We start from the raw sequence: 14,648 nt of genomic DNA on the forward strand, positions 1-14,648 counted from the left end.
AGTGAGGACGTGAAACTCCAGAGAAAATTTGGTGTTGAACACAGCCATGATTTGTAACGGAGAAATCCATAGGATCTTAAATGTGGTGGTTCCTCGTTGTCTTCCACATTCTGATGCCGTTGACCAATCAGTTACACAAAATATAATATTCAAAACAAATATGTGTGACCGAGCGAGGTGGCGAAGTGGTTAGACACTGGACTCGCGTTCGGGAGGACGACGGTTCAATCCCGCGTCCGGCCATCCTGATTTAGGTTTTCCGTGATTTCCCAAAATCGCTCGAGGAAAATGCCGGGATGGTTCCTTTCAAAGGGCACGGCCGACTTCCTTCCCCGTCCTTCCCTAATCCGATGAGACCGATGACCTCGCTGCCTGGTCTCCTTCCCCAAGAAAACAACCAACCAAAATATGTGCGAATATGTCGAATATGGATTATGTTAGCGAAAGGGTTGCACTATTAAACGTTTGTTTGTGCAATAAAAAAAATAAACTTTTGAAAAACGGAAAAAGCTGTAGCAACTAAACTCTGTTTGTTCATTCGACATGTTTTCAGAAGGTTTCCCTTGTACAATTTCATTTGAAATTGATCTAGATGATCAGGTGTTTTTTTTTACCTTGGCTTCCTCTCTGCAGTACAGTTAGGCTGTTTTGGATATCGCTTACTCTTTACTTGTTAAGGTATATTTGGCTGCCTACTGTGAATTTGTCGAAGTGGTTAAGTCTACAAGCATCATCAGTATGTTCTTTGTAATGTGTGTGGAAGTTATTCCTGTTTTGCCTAGGTAAAATATGGGGCATCTGTTACATTGCGATTAATATAAATTTAATATAATGAAGTACCAATGAAACAGGTATAGGCATGCGCATCCAAATACAGAGGTATGTAAACAGCTAGAATTAGGCGCTGCGGTCGGCAGTGCCTATGTAAGGCGAGAAGTGTCTGGCGCTGTTGTTAGATCGGTTACTGCTGCTACAAAGACAGGTTATCATGATTTAAGTGAGTTTGAACGTCGTATTATAGTCGGCGCACGAGCGATGCTGCACAGCATCTCCGAGGTAGCAATTAAGTGGGGATTTTCCCGTACGACCATTTCACGATTGTGAATATCAGTAATCCGGTAAAACATCAAATCTCCGACATCGTTGCGGCCGGAAAAAGATCCTGCTAGAACGGGACCGACGACGACTGAAGAGCATCGTTGAGCGCCACAGAATTGCTGCAGATTTCAATGCTGGGCCATTAACAAGTGTCAGTGTGAGAACCATTCAACGGAACATAATCGATAAGGGCTTTCGGATCCGAAGGTCCATGACTGCAAGAGATAAAGCTTTGCGCCATACCTGGGCCCGTCAACACCGACATGGACTGTTGCCCAAAAAATTGAAACACTATGAAAAAAACACGTTTCACAGGCCCACTAAAAATGTGAATGACAAAGAAAATGCTTGGAACTTGCGCAATGGAAACGTGAGATGAGAAAAGAAAGAACAGAACATTAAAAGAATCTCAGCTGAAATATTACACCATAATCAGCAGCAACAGCACAGAATGAAGACATCACGTCAGGTAAAATATGCTAAAATAAAACTAAGCTACTGGGAGGAAGATTGGGATGATTTTGTCATACTAAAAAATACAGAATTGCGATTGTAATGTAAGGATTAGTATTTTCATTTCAAGCAAGCGTTTTTAACTCTTATTTCAACAGAATACGAAACTCACAGAAAACCAAAAGCTTTATCTTCTTTACAAAAGTCTTAGATCGTAATGTTTCTATTATTATGCAGATTGAAATGAATTCAGTCGAAATGGCCTAAATTGAGGTGGGGAGGTGGACTGTTCTGTTACAAGAATCGCTAACATTATCAGTACGCGTCAGCAAAAGTTTTTACCTTAAAAGCATATCCATAATGCAAATCCGTTCTCTCTGTTCCATAAACATTGCGTCTGAAAGTCCTTCAATCAGATTAATAATTTATAATAATTTTCTTCAGCAAAAATCCTCCTCCAATATATACTACGCTAAAACTTCTGCCAGCTTACTGCATGTCCAACGCTTGATTACTCTTCGCCCTACCAGTGACAGTGAGCCAAAGATATAGAAGTTCAGAGAGACTACTGTCACTGTCGGAAGTCGAGTATTCCACAGATGTCACTCGCGGCTACTTCGCTCTCCTAACGTAAAATTTCCACTCATTCTGAAACTATAAATGTCCAGTTTGCAGTTTCGTTTTTGCTATGTGGAACTGTAGTCGACCCAAGAAAATAGTGATCGTCTTTCATGGTAGGTAAGCGTCATTTTGATTCTGTTCACAAACGAGGTAGTTTCTAAAAACTTGTCTATTCGATAGAGCATCTCTAATTAGTCCAATGCAACATTTATTTTATCGATAAGTGGTAACAGGGACACTGACAAACGAAAAATAACCAGTACAGCAGCAGCTATTGAGCGGCACTGATGCACGGAGGTAACAGTGAGTGCATTCCAAGGCCCTGCTCAGTCGCTGGTGGAGTATTAATTATTTTTCTTGTTTCACTGCCGTTGCTGCAACACATCGGTAAAACGAATATCGCACTAGATTAATTTGGGACCACTTACTCGAAGGGGTACATAAAATTCCACTTTAAAGTTAATTTTGCTTGTAACGGGAACCAAATCGATGCATTCCGTGGACACTGAGTTGGAAGAGGCGATGAGCAATGTTTGTCGGCGCCAACTGCAGCTACATATAGCGAAAACAGAATTCGAAATATATGAGGAAAAGGCAACAGTCTCAGTTGCGATACTGAAATTAATGTTTATTGCTGGTCAGTGACTTGTGTTTCACATACTTCAAGGCATCTTCAAACGAGCTGATAAATTTTGATAAGCAAGTCATGGATTACTACGTAGAAAATTCGCAGAAATAAATTTTCCTCCTCATGTGCAAGAAAAATAATCGAGGCAAATACATTGTCCGCTCGTGCATTTAAACATAGCATCCAACAAATTTGGCTGGATGTGTAATGTGGTCCAGTGAATACAAGACCGTATCAGGCCTGTACAATCTGTCAAACATTAAACACGCTGACACGTCGCTCCACATCCTGTAACCACATATCCAGGTTTATTATCGATATCCATAACTTTCTTATCAACATGTATCGGCCAGTCTGAAAATCCCTTGAATTACAACACTAATTTCAACATCGCAACGAAAACTGTTTTCTTCTCCTCATTCTACATACTAATTGCTGTATTACCATGCAATGAAATGGAAAACCTTTTGCAAATAGCTGCTGAAACACCAGAGAAATACACCCGACAGTTTTCTGACGAGGACAGGATACAGAAGGATGGGAAAGAAATTTGAAGATCTATTAAATGTCCATCAGCCTGGATTTAGGAAGGGTACAGCCACCAGAGAGGCAATGTTGATGTTTTGCTTGCTAACGCAAGCCTGACTTACGAAATGTCACGACACCTCCACAGTACTTCCCGATCTAGAAAAAGTTCGGCAGTAAGAAATGGTGCAAGACGTCCAAAATTTACTATAAACGAGCTGTAAGCTATAGGGAAAGGCGGGTGTATTCAATATGAACAAGAACCAAGAGGGAAAAATAAGACTGGAAAACCAAGAACGACGTGCTTGTATTGGAAAGTGTGTAAGCAAGGGTGGACTCTTTCGCCCTGCTGTTTAGCCTGCACATCGAAGAAGTCATGGCGGAAATAAACGGTAGGATCAAAAGTGAGATTAAAATTAAGGTAAAAGTATGTCAATGGTAAGATGCAATGAAGGCATCGTATCCTCAGTCAAATCGGGAAAGGTTTCTGGGCTCTGTTGAATAGAATGAACAGTCTAATGAGCAAAGAAAACGGACTGAGACTAAATCGAAGAGGGATGAAAGCAATTAATAGAAACAGTCGATAAACGTAACCCCCGCAGTAGACGGATATAATCAATGAGATCTTCGGCAGAAGTGGCGAGGAATATGTGGAAAACACTAACAAATAGACACGTGTTAAGGCATCATGGATGTTGGCCAGGAGAGGAAACAATTGCAGGCCGCATTAAAACAAATGAAAATCAAATTTTAAAAAGAAAGGTGAATTTTCAGCTACCCCTACATCGTTTCTTCGTCCATATTCTGCGACACATGAGGTGACCATGCCAGTAGTAGTGAGTTGCCTAAACTGTACCACGTTTGAGATTTTATTTATTATAGCCTAAAAGGTAATTCCCAACAATATTTTAAGTAAGTCATCACAGCTGCATGGTTCATGATATGCTATTTAAAGAAAGGAAATTTGGAAAAAGAATCACTGCATTCAATTAACTATACATCTACAAATAGTATAAACAGAGAATCTGGCTTCCAAATTTGTATAGTGGATGTATACATTCTATCGCCTTTATAAACTACATTCCTGAGTTAAAACATTTGTACAAGCCTAAGTTTAAGGAAACGTTCAATCGTTTAGTTCTTACATCACTATGTTGAGGTGTTGCAGTAGAACTTTTTCACTACTTTCCCCTCACCTGTATCCTTTGCATGAATCCACGTTTTGCAGTTCATATATCTGATAATTTCTTCCATTCAATCTTCCTTGCACGACTCTGAATACCTGTACTCCATCTGACGGATGAGCTTCTACAGTGGTTTCCTTCCAGTCTCCAAACCATTTTCTTCTCACAAATAGGGTTGCAGTTCTCGATTTCTTCTCCTTTGTTTCGGTTAGCTTTTTGTATCACAGGCTGTTCGTCAGCTCAAAGTCCTCTTGGTGTTTTGCTTTGAGCTTTCATCATTTCCGTGGGATTCGGTGACATTGCTTCGGTGGACTTCTTCAGACCCATTTTTGCCTGCCATAGCTTCTGTTGCACTGAAATTATGGTCCATCCATTTACATAGAACCCAAGTTTTCATATGTCGGACATGGTTAAAACTAACATTGTATCTTCAAGTGTAAGAATACACAATTTCAAGAAGTTTTCAGTTTCACTGGAAAACACTTTACTGGTGCCAAACACTTCCATATCCTCGTTTACATCATTTTCAGCATGCCTCTTAACTGCTAGCCTAGACACATTGTACATGCTTCCAAATTCATTCAACCCATAATCCACCTTTAGATATACACTTACGTTCACCACTTCATTGCTGAACCCTTCGTTGCATTAATAATACTAAACGCTTTTTAAAGCGCTCTATACGAGCAGGTGTCTTAAATTGTAGCGGTACAGTATCCGAAACCAACAGCGTTGCATTATACACAACGTCACCAATTCATCTTTGTCGATTTCCTACAAACGAACCACAACGAACGCAGATTCTTAACCGTCCGCAAACTAACGCTATTTCAAGCATATTCACTCGCAAATAAAACATTACGCTGCCACTTACAAGAGTGAAAGGTTCTTGATGTGTGATTTAAAGAAAGGAAATTTGAAATGCAGAATCGCTGCATCTGATTTACTATACATCTGAAAATGGTACAAATATTTAAAAAGCTGTTTGTTTGGAACGTTTTCATTATAACTGTATTTGGATGAATGAATACGTGAGTGATACATACTCTTTGGCTTCCACAGTTTGTACTCTCAGTATAGCACAAGCAGGTGAGTGAGTCGGCTGTCTAGTCAGTAAGTGGGGAGCTATGATTGAGGACGTGCCGAATAGAGAAGAATTTTGTCTGAGTTCCTCCCTAGTGTAATTGATGGTAGATAATGATTCTGATATTGTTTCACAGATCGACGACTCATTTGGAAAAAGGTCACATGAAAATATATATTATCTGCTGCAAGTCCTAATCGCGAAATATTGTAGTGTAAACATTACAGTGTGTTTCACATTATCTACGGTTTGGTACCCAGGGCGAGTTATCAGTCATGTGTTCAGAAACTTAACTATTACTCCTCACCCTCCAAGTTGAGTAAACAGTATTTCATTTTAGAAGTAAAGAGGAACTGGTTTTCATGGTGTATAACAATGCTAAGGGAAGAGGTCGGAATACCAATACAATTTCAAAATAACCTTTTATTATTTTGCAGTTATGTCACTGAAACTTACCTTCCAAGTCTGAATGACAATGATAATATTACTGCACTGTCACGCCTTACACTACTGCATGGACAGTGAGCTGTATTTTTGATTTTTGGAGAGAGAGCTAATATCTTATTTGGGAAAGGAGCCTAAAGGAAATGATAAGGCCGTTAGCCGTACAGTGATTTCTTTCAGGATACTGCCGCGCTGCACTTTATGTTCTTATGACTGAACAAGGTAGAGCATAGTTGAGTTACCCGTTGCGAAGATAATAGTTTTAGGGCCTAAACGAACGGTCTCGGATGGAATTATGACCTGTATTCACTTGCACAATTTTGTGTGTTTCAGTACTTGCGGTTTCCTAACTGGGGATAGTTTCAACGAGCAACATTTAGCCATTGTATGCTACTGATGGGAAAGCCATTCTATGTGTCACTGATAACGATTCTTCTTATTTAGTTTCATTTACAAATAGTCAGATTCAGTTTAGATTAACTGGTATCACACGTACCAAAAGTAATTTACGTATTCACTGTTCGTATTCAAAAGTGGGGCAGCAAAGACTGTTCTAGATCACGACACCGTAATCGATAGTTAAAAGCAACATAATTTTGAGTTACGAGTTATTAGATGACTAGATCCACATACTAAACTTTGAACAGTAATTCTCTTCGCCATTCACAGGCCAGTTTGTATGAAAACTACAACGAAATAAACGCTGTCCTCAGACGATGGGTTGTTCAGCACTTGGAACTGACAGCTGACAATATCGTTACAAGGAGCTGAGCCCACTAAATGTCGAATTCTGCAAGAGGTAAGAATGTTATGTCAATGGTACAAATTAGGAGCAGGTACAAATTAACTCTTTCTCCCCCTTATGTTTCGGAGGCCCGGTGAGTGGCTTTTCGTAGTCGCCTTTAATTCCCAGATATTCACTTCGGCAGTAAGAGCACGTGTACGAACTGTCTCGCAGTTTTCCGACAGACTGTTGCTCCCAGAGACACAGACGGTGGAATGAAGACGACAAGGCTACAGATCGGGAACTGTTCGCCCCGGCGTCCGGCGCCAGAAGCTACGGGCTAATTACCGCTCATTCAATTAGCGTACAGCCACATCGGCAGCAGGTGAAAGCCCGCTACAAAGGAAACTGGATTACCGCTATGCATTCAAACATTCGCGCTATTGCTAGGTCCGTGTTAATTTCCTTTCCCTTGGCAGTGTTTCGTGATGCTTCTAGAGCTTTGTTTATGATTAATGAACACAACGTGACCCGTCAATACAAACATGAGAAATAATACCGCATGACGTGCGCTCGTATCTCGACGATCATCAAATGTAACTGAGGAAAGGATCTGCAACAGCCTGTGTTTTCAATTAATAAAGTTTTCGGTAGTGTACAAGAATTAATGTTATCACGAACACTTTTCCTCCTTTCCGTAACATTTCTGTTTCATTCTTATCATATCGAACAAATAATACTAATCTTAGGACTCCAACAAGACCGAAAACGATTGCAACATCCGCGACAAATATCGTACCACTACGACTTTTCAGATAAGTAACTCTGCCTTTTATATGAATGTAACTGTATATTTCATTCGATTGCGAACAAAATATCTCAAGATTCATACGTCAATTAAATACTTTCTCTAGATTGGCCAAAATAAATACTTCTTAATTTTTTGTCAGCGCAATAACATCAGATTTCTTACTTCCATTTCCCTTTGGTACTCATATTACATTCCTGTTTAACACTTTGAATGCTCTAACTCCCATAAGCTGGCCGTAGCACTGCTTCCAATGATGTACATTACTTTCTGCGGTTCATAAGCGATCACATAATATACTGCGAATTATGGATGAAGGGCAACAGGCAAATTCCATATTTCTAGATTTCCGGAAAGCATTTCATACGGTGATCCATTGAAGGCTGTTACCAAATGTGCGAGCATATGGAAGAAGTTCACAGATATGTGCGAGGCTCGAAGTCTTCTGACGTGATAGAACCCAGTATGTTCTCCTCGACGGCGAGTGTTCATCAGAGACCAGGGTATAGTCAGGAGTGTCCCAGGGAAGTGTGATAGGACCGCCTTTGTTCTCTAATTTCTAGTGTCCTGCCTGACACAGTCAATTCGATTAAATATCTGGGCGTAACGTTGCCAAGCGACATCAGATGGAACGAGCATGTGAGAACTGTGTTAGAGAAAGCAAATAATCAACTTCGGTTTATTGGAAAAATTTCAGAAAAGTGTGGATGATCTGTAAACGAGATCCCATGTAGGATGCTAGTGCCAGACATTCTTGAGTAGCCCTGGAGTGTTTAGTATCCGCACCAGGTCTGATTAAAGGAAGACATCGAGGCGGGCGGCCTGATTTGTTACCTGTGGCTTCGAACAACACGCAGGTAATACAGAGACGCTTCGGGAACTCGAATGGGAATTCCTGGAGGGAAGGTGACGTTCTTTTCGAGGAACACTATTCAGAATATTTAGAGAACCGCCATTTGAAGCTAACCACAGAAACTTTCTACTGCCGCTAAAGTACATTTCACGTAACGACCAAGACGATAATAGAGATTAAGGTCCATACTGAGGCTCCGATTGCGACTCTAACAGGAAGGGAGACGACTAGTACTGACACAGTGTACCCTCCATCACGCACCCCACGGTGGCTTGTGGAACATGTATGTTGATGCAGATATAGAATTGTATTTGTGGTCGTGTTCTACATCTACATCTACATCCATACTCCGCAAGCCACCTGACGGTGTGTGGCGGAGGGTACCTTGAGTACCTCTATCGGTTCTCCCTTCTATTCCAGTCCCGTATTCTTCGTGGAAAGAAGGATTGTCGGTATGCCTCTGTGTGGGCTTTAATCTCTCTGATTTTATCCTCATAGTCTCTTTGCGAGATATACGTTGGAGGGAGCAATATACTGCTTGACTCTTCGGTGAAGGTATGTTCTCGAAACTTTGACAAAAGCCCGTACCGAGCTACTGAGCGTCTCTCCTGCAGAGTCTTCCACTGGAGTTTATCTATCATCTCCGTAACGCTTTCGCGATTACTAAATGTTCCTGTAACGAAGCGTGCTGCTCTCCGTTGGATCTTCTCTATATCTTCTATCAACCCTATCTGGTACGGATCCCACACTGCTGAGCAGTATTCAAGCAGTGGGCGAACAAGCGTGCTGTAACCTACTTCCTTTGTTTTCGGATTGCATTTCCTTAGGATTCTTCCAATGAATCTCAGTCTGGCATCTGCTTTACCGACGATCAACATTATATGATAATTCCATTTTAAATCACTCCTAATGCGTACTCCCAGATAATTTATGGTATTAACTGCTTCCAGTTGCTGACCTGCTATTTTGTAGCTAAATGATAAAGGATCTATCTTTCTGTGTATTCGCAGCACATTACACTTGTCTACATTGAGATTCAATTGCCATTCCCTGCACCATGCGTCAATTCGCTGCAGATCCTCCTGCATTTCAGTACAATTTTCCATTGTTACAACCTCTCGATACACCACAGCATCATCCGCAAAAAGCCTCAGTGAACTTCCGATGTCATCCACAAGGTCATTTATACACTCCTGGAAATGGAAAAAAGAACACATTGACACCGGTGTGTCAGACCCACCATACTTGCTCCGGACTCTGCGAGAGGGCTGTACAAGCAATGATCACACGCACGGCACAGCGGACACACCAGGAACCGCGGTGTTGGCCGTCGAATGGCGCTAGCTGCGCAGCATTTGTGCACCACCGCCGCCGTCAGTGTCAGCCAGTTTGCCGTGGCATACGGAGCTCCATCGCAGTCTTTAACACTGGTAGCATGCCGCGACAGCGTGGACGTGAACCGTATGAGCAGTTGACGGACTTTGAGCGAGGGCGTATAGTGGGCATGCGGGAGGCCGGGTGGACGTACCGCCGAATTGCTCAACATGTGGGGCGTCAGGTCTCCACAGTACATCGAGGTTGTCGCCAGTGGTCGGCGGAAGGTGCACGTGCCCCTCGACCTGGGACCGGACCGCAGCGACGCACGGTTGCACGCCAAGACCGTAGGATCCTACGCAGTGCCGTAGGGGACAGCACCGCCACTTCCCAGCAAATTAGGGACACTGTTGCTCCTGAGGTATCGGCGAGGACCATTCGCAACCGTCTCCATGAAGCTGGGCTACGGTCCCGCACACCGTTAGGCCGTCTTCCGCTCACGCCCCAACATCGTGCAGCCCGCCTCCTGTGGTGTCGCGACAGGCGTGAATGGAGGGACGAATGGAGACGTGTCGTCTTCAGCGATGAGAGTCGCTTCTGCCTTGGTGCCAATGATGGTCGTATGCGTGTTTGGCGCCGTGCAGGTGAGCGCCACAATCAGGACTGCATACGACCGAGGCACACAGGGCCAACACACGGCATCATGGTGTGGGGAGCGATCTCCTACACTGGCCGTACACCTGGTGATCGTCGAGGGGACACTGAATAGTGCACGGTACATCCAAACCGTCATCGAACCCATCGTTCTACCATTCCTAGACCGACAAGGGAACTTGCTGTTCCAACAGGACAATGCACGTCCGCATGTATCCCGTGCCACCCAACGTGCTCTAGAAGGTGTAAGTCAACTACCCTGGCCAGCAAGATCCCCGGATCTGTCCCCCATTGAGCATGTTTGGGACTGGATGAAGCGTCGTCTCACGCGGTCTGCACGTCCAGCACGAACGCTGGTCCAACTGAGGCGCCAGGTGGAAATGGCATGGCAAGCCGTTCCACAGGACTACATCCAGCATCTCTACGATCGTCTCCATGGGAGAATAGTAGCCTGCATTGCTGCGAAAGGTGGATATACACTGTACTAGTGCCGACATTGTGCATGCTCTGTTGCCTGTGTCTATGTGCCTGTGGTTCTGTCAGTGTGATCATGTGATGTATCTGACCCCAGGAATGTGTCAATAAAGTTTCCCCTTCCTGGGACAATGAATTCACGGTGTTCTTATTTCAATTTCCAGGAGTGTATATATATTGTGAGTAGCAACGGTCCTATGACACTCCCCTGCGGCACACCTGAAATCACTCTTACTTCGGAAGACTTCTCTCCATTGCGAATGACATGCTGCGTCCTGTTATCTAGGAACTCCTCAATCTAATCACACAATTGGTCTGATAGTCCATATGCTCCTACTTTGTTCATTAAACGACTGTGGGGAACTGTATCGAACGCCTTGCGGAAGTCAAGAAACACGGCATCTACCTGTGAACCCGTGTCTATGGCCCTCTGAGTCTCGTGGACGAATAGCGCGAGCTGGGTTTCACATGACCGTCTTTTTCGAAACCCATGCTGATTCCTACAGAGTAGATTTCTTGTCTCCAGAAAAGTCGTTATACTCGAACACAATACGTGTTCCAAAATTCTACAACTGATCGACGTTAGAGATATAGGTCTATAGTTCTGCACATCTGCTCGACGTCCCTTCTTGAAAACGGTGATGACCTGTGCCCTTTTCCAATCCTTTGGAACGCTACGCTCTTCTAGAGACCTACGGTACACCGCTGCAAGAAGGGGGGCAAGTTCCTTCGCGTACTCTGTGTAAAATTGAACTGGTATCCCATCAGGTCCAGAGGCCTTTCCTCTTTTGAGCGATTTTAATTGTTTCTCTATCCCTCTGTCGTCTATTTCGATATCTACCATTTTGCCATCTGTGCGACAATCTAGAGAAGGAACTACAGTGCAATCTTCCTCTGTGAAACAACTTTGGAAAAAGACATTTAGTATTTCGGCCTGTAGTCTGTCATCCACTGTTTCAGTACCATTTTGGTCACAGAGTGTCTGGACATTTTGTTTTGACCCACCTACCGCTTTGACATAAGACCAAAATTTCTTAGGATTTTCTACCAAGTCAGTACATAGAACTTTACTTTCGAATTCATTGAACGCCTCTCGCATAGCCCTCCTCACACTACATTTCGCTTCGCGTAATTTTTGTTTGTCTGCAAGGCTTTGGCTATGTTTATGTTTGCTGTGAAGTTCCCTTTGCTTCCGCAGCAGTTTTCTAACTCGGTTGTTGTACCACGGTGGCTCTTTTCCATCTCTTACGATCTTGCTTGGCACATAATCATCTAACGCATATTGTACGATGGTTTTGAACTTTGTCCACTGATCCTCAACACTATCTGTACTTGAGACAAAACTTTTGTGTTGAGCCAACAGGTACTCTGAAATCTGCTTTTTGTCGTTTTTTCTAAACAGAAAAATCTTCCTACCCTTTTTAATATTCCTATTTACGGCTGAAATCATCGATGCCGTAACCGCTTTATGATCGCTGAGTCCATGTTAAGGATGAAGTGCTGCTCGTTACGCACTGTGTTCAGCTCAAAAGGCAGCACTTTTACTGGGTTCTAGATGCAGAATATGCTTTACATATGCGCTCACTTATTTTTTGCGTATTTAGGCTGCTTTGTTGGGTGATCGAATATGTGGAATCTACTAATGGCCGTGTCGCCGTCCGTTTAGGACAAGAAAGCACCAGATGACAAGCGGATAAAATCATGTTGTTGTTTCTGACGTATGCGACAACTTACTACGTGGTTGAAGAGGAGAAAGAAGAAAGCTAGAGTTTTCCTCTTTCAGCGTTAGATAATTGCAGATTGCGTTATCCATGTTTTGGGCCAGAGTAAACATATAAACCTTAGATTTTGCCAATCAGTCGCTACCCAGTAGAGTGACGATGATTTGTTGTTTCTACTTGTATTGCCAACAGTTCATAATTTGTCATCTTGATTTACTTGTGTTGTTTGTGATATTTCCTAATCAATAAATTTTGCTAAATTTTTTACAAAAGAATAATCCCGTGTTGATGTTGTTCTCATCAATAACTGACTACGTTAATGACAGGGCCACCATTTCATTAGATTATTTATTCATTCAAGTTTTAATTAACATCCTGATAAAAGTGATTACCTCTAACTCAGACTAGCAACAACAACATCTGTCATCTGGCAGGCAGACGTATGGCCAGGTAGACATGTGGAAGGCTTAAAAGTTAAAGGGCCTGCTGTCAGGGCATAAACTCTTAGTCACCTGTAGCCTTTCAAATCAAACCGCTAAACTAGCGTAGTTTCGCAAGTTTAATGGCCCTCTGACGAAAAAGGACAGGACATGTGGAAGTAAATGGGTTGTATTCCTTTTATAGGGAGCATTGACACAGAGGTCTTAAATGATTTCTGGAAATTATGGAATTCGAAACACTCCTTGACCAGTCGGAGAATTGGACCATAGTCCTCCTTTATGGCAGTCCGGTGCATCAACTCAATCCAAAGGAGAAGTAGGCCGTTCTATGAAACAGGCAGGAGATTTTCGACAAAGATTTTTCCGCTGCTCGTGGTATTCAGTTCTACAGCACACAATAGCACTACATATCCCTGGGAAGACTATGTCAACAAAGTAAGGGAGGACTGAATATTAGATTTTAGCGCCCCGTTGACGACGTGCTCATTAGAGACCCACCACAAGCTCGGACCGCGAATGAGTGGTTGACGGAAGGCATCCGCTTCTTCTTCAAATTAATCATTTTTTTTATGTGAATGGGCTGTGGCCAGGTGAGGTTATAAGCCACATTCCTCCAGAAAGGGAGTCCATTATCCAGTGGATAATCCGACACCTCGTAAGGAGTATCGTCAACAGACAAACCTTAACGATGGTGCTTGGGACGTGTTTAACGGCGATGGGAGAAACAATGAATTTCTTATGAGACCACTTTGCACGTATCAGGAACACTTAAGAGGTATGACGTCCCTTTACGCGGTCCATACAGTCTGCAATAGTTCACGGCTGATGCATAATGTGGGCTGATGTGTAACCTGATCACTGCACTCTTTCTTCCATGGTTACCCTCACTTATTTTAGACTACCATGACGATTCCTTAAACATGACAGCAACTTAATGCACTGCCCTTTCTTATCTACACTGAACATATTTTAATTGAGAATGGATTAATTGACTTTATCATTAAATACCTCGTAAATATAAATCACAGGTACAATATTAATGCTCAAAATAAGGGTCATTCCGTTGTATCAGCTGTTATTTCTGCGATTTTGTATTCTAAAGGAGTAGTAATTACAATCATTTTACTTTGCTCTTGCAAATCCAGATGAATCAGATAATCTTGATACCAGACTAACAGACCTGACATCCTGCGAAGTATTCCTATTCAAATGGTAGCATTTTAATTTATCTTTGTAACTGACTTTCAGCGAAAAACAGTGTTAATTTAAATGGAATTTGACTCTCGATTAATTATGTTGACAGCGTTGGCTTCGAACATATGCACTTGAAACGATACTGCGTGCATTATTACCATTGTATGTATTTTTGACTTAAATTTGGAACTGACAATGTATTAGTCTTGCAGGCTTGTGACTTTTTTTTTTCTTTTACGAAATAAATTTACATGGAACTGACAGTATTTCTCTACATTAGTGATGTAACATCCAACATCTGAAGACAACGAATCCTGGATAGTGCTATGAAACTGACAAGTGCTTTTATTAATGAGCAGATGGACGCCAGTGCACTTACGACGTATTCCAGGTATATTCCGACGTAAAAGCTAGCCAGAAGTGGCTATG

The sequence above is a fragment of the Schistocerca serialis genome, chromosome 9, assembly GCF_023864345.2.
Source record: "Schistocerca serialis cubense isolate TAMUIC-IGC-003099 chromosome 9, iqSchSeri2.2, whole genome shotgun sequence".
Lineage (NCBI taxonomy): Eukaryota > Metazoa > Arthropoda > Insecta > Orthoptera > Acrididae > Schistocerca > Schistocerca serialis.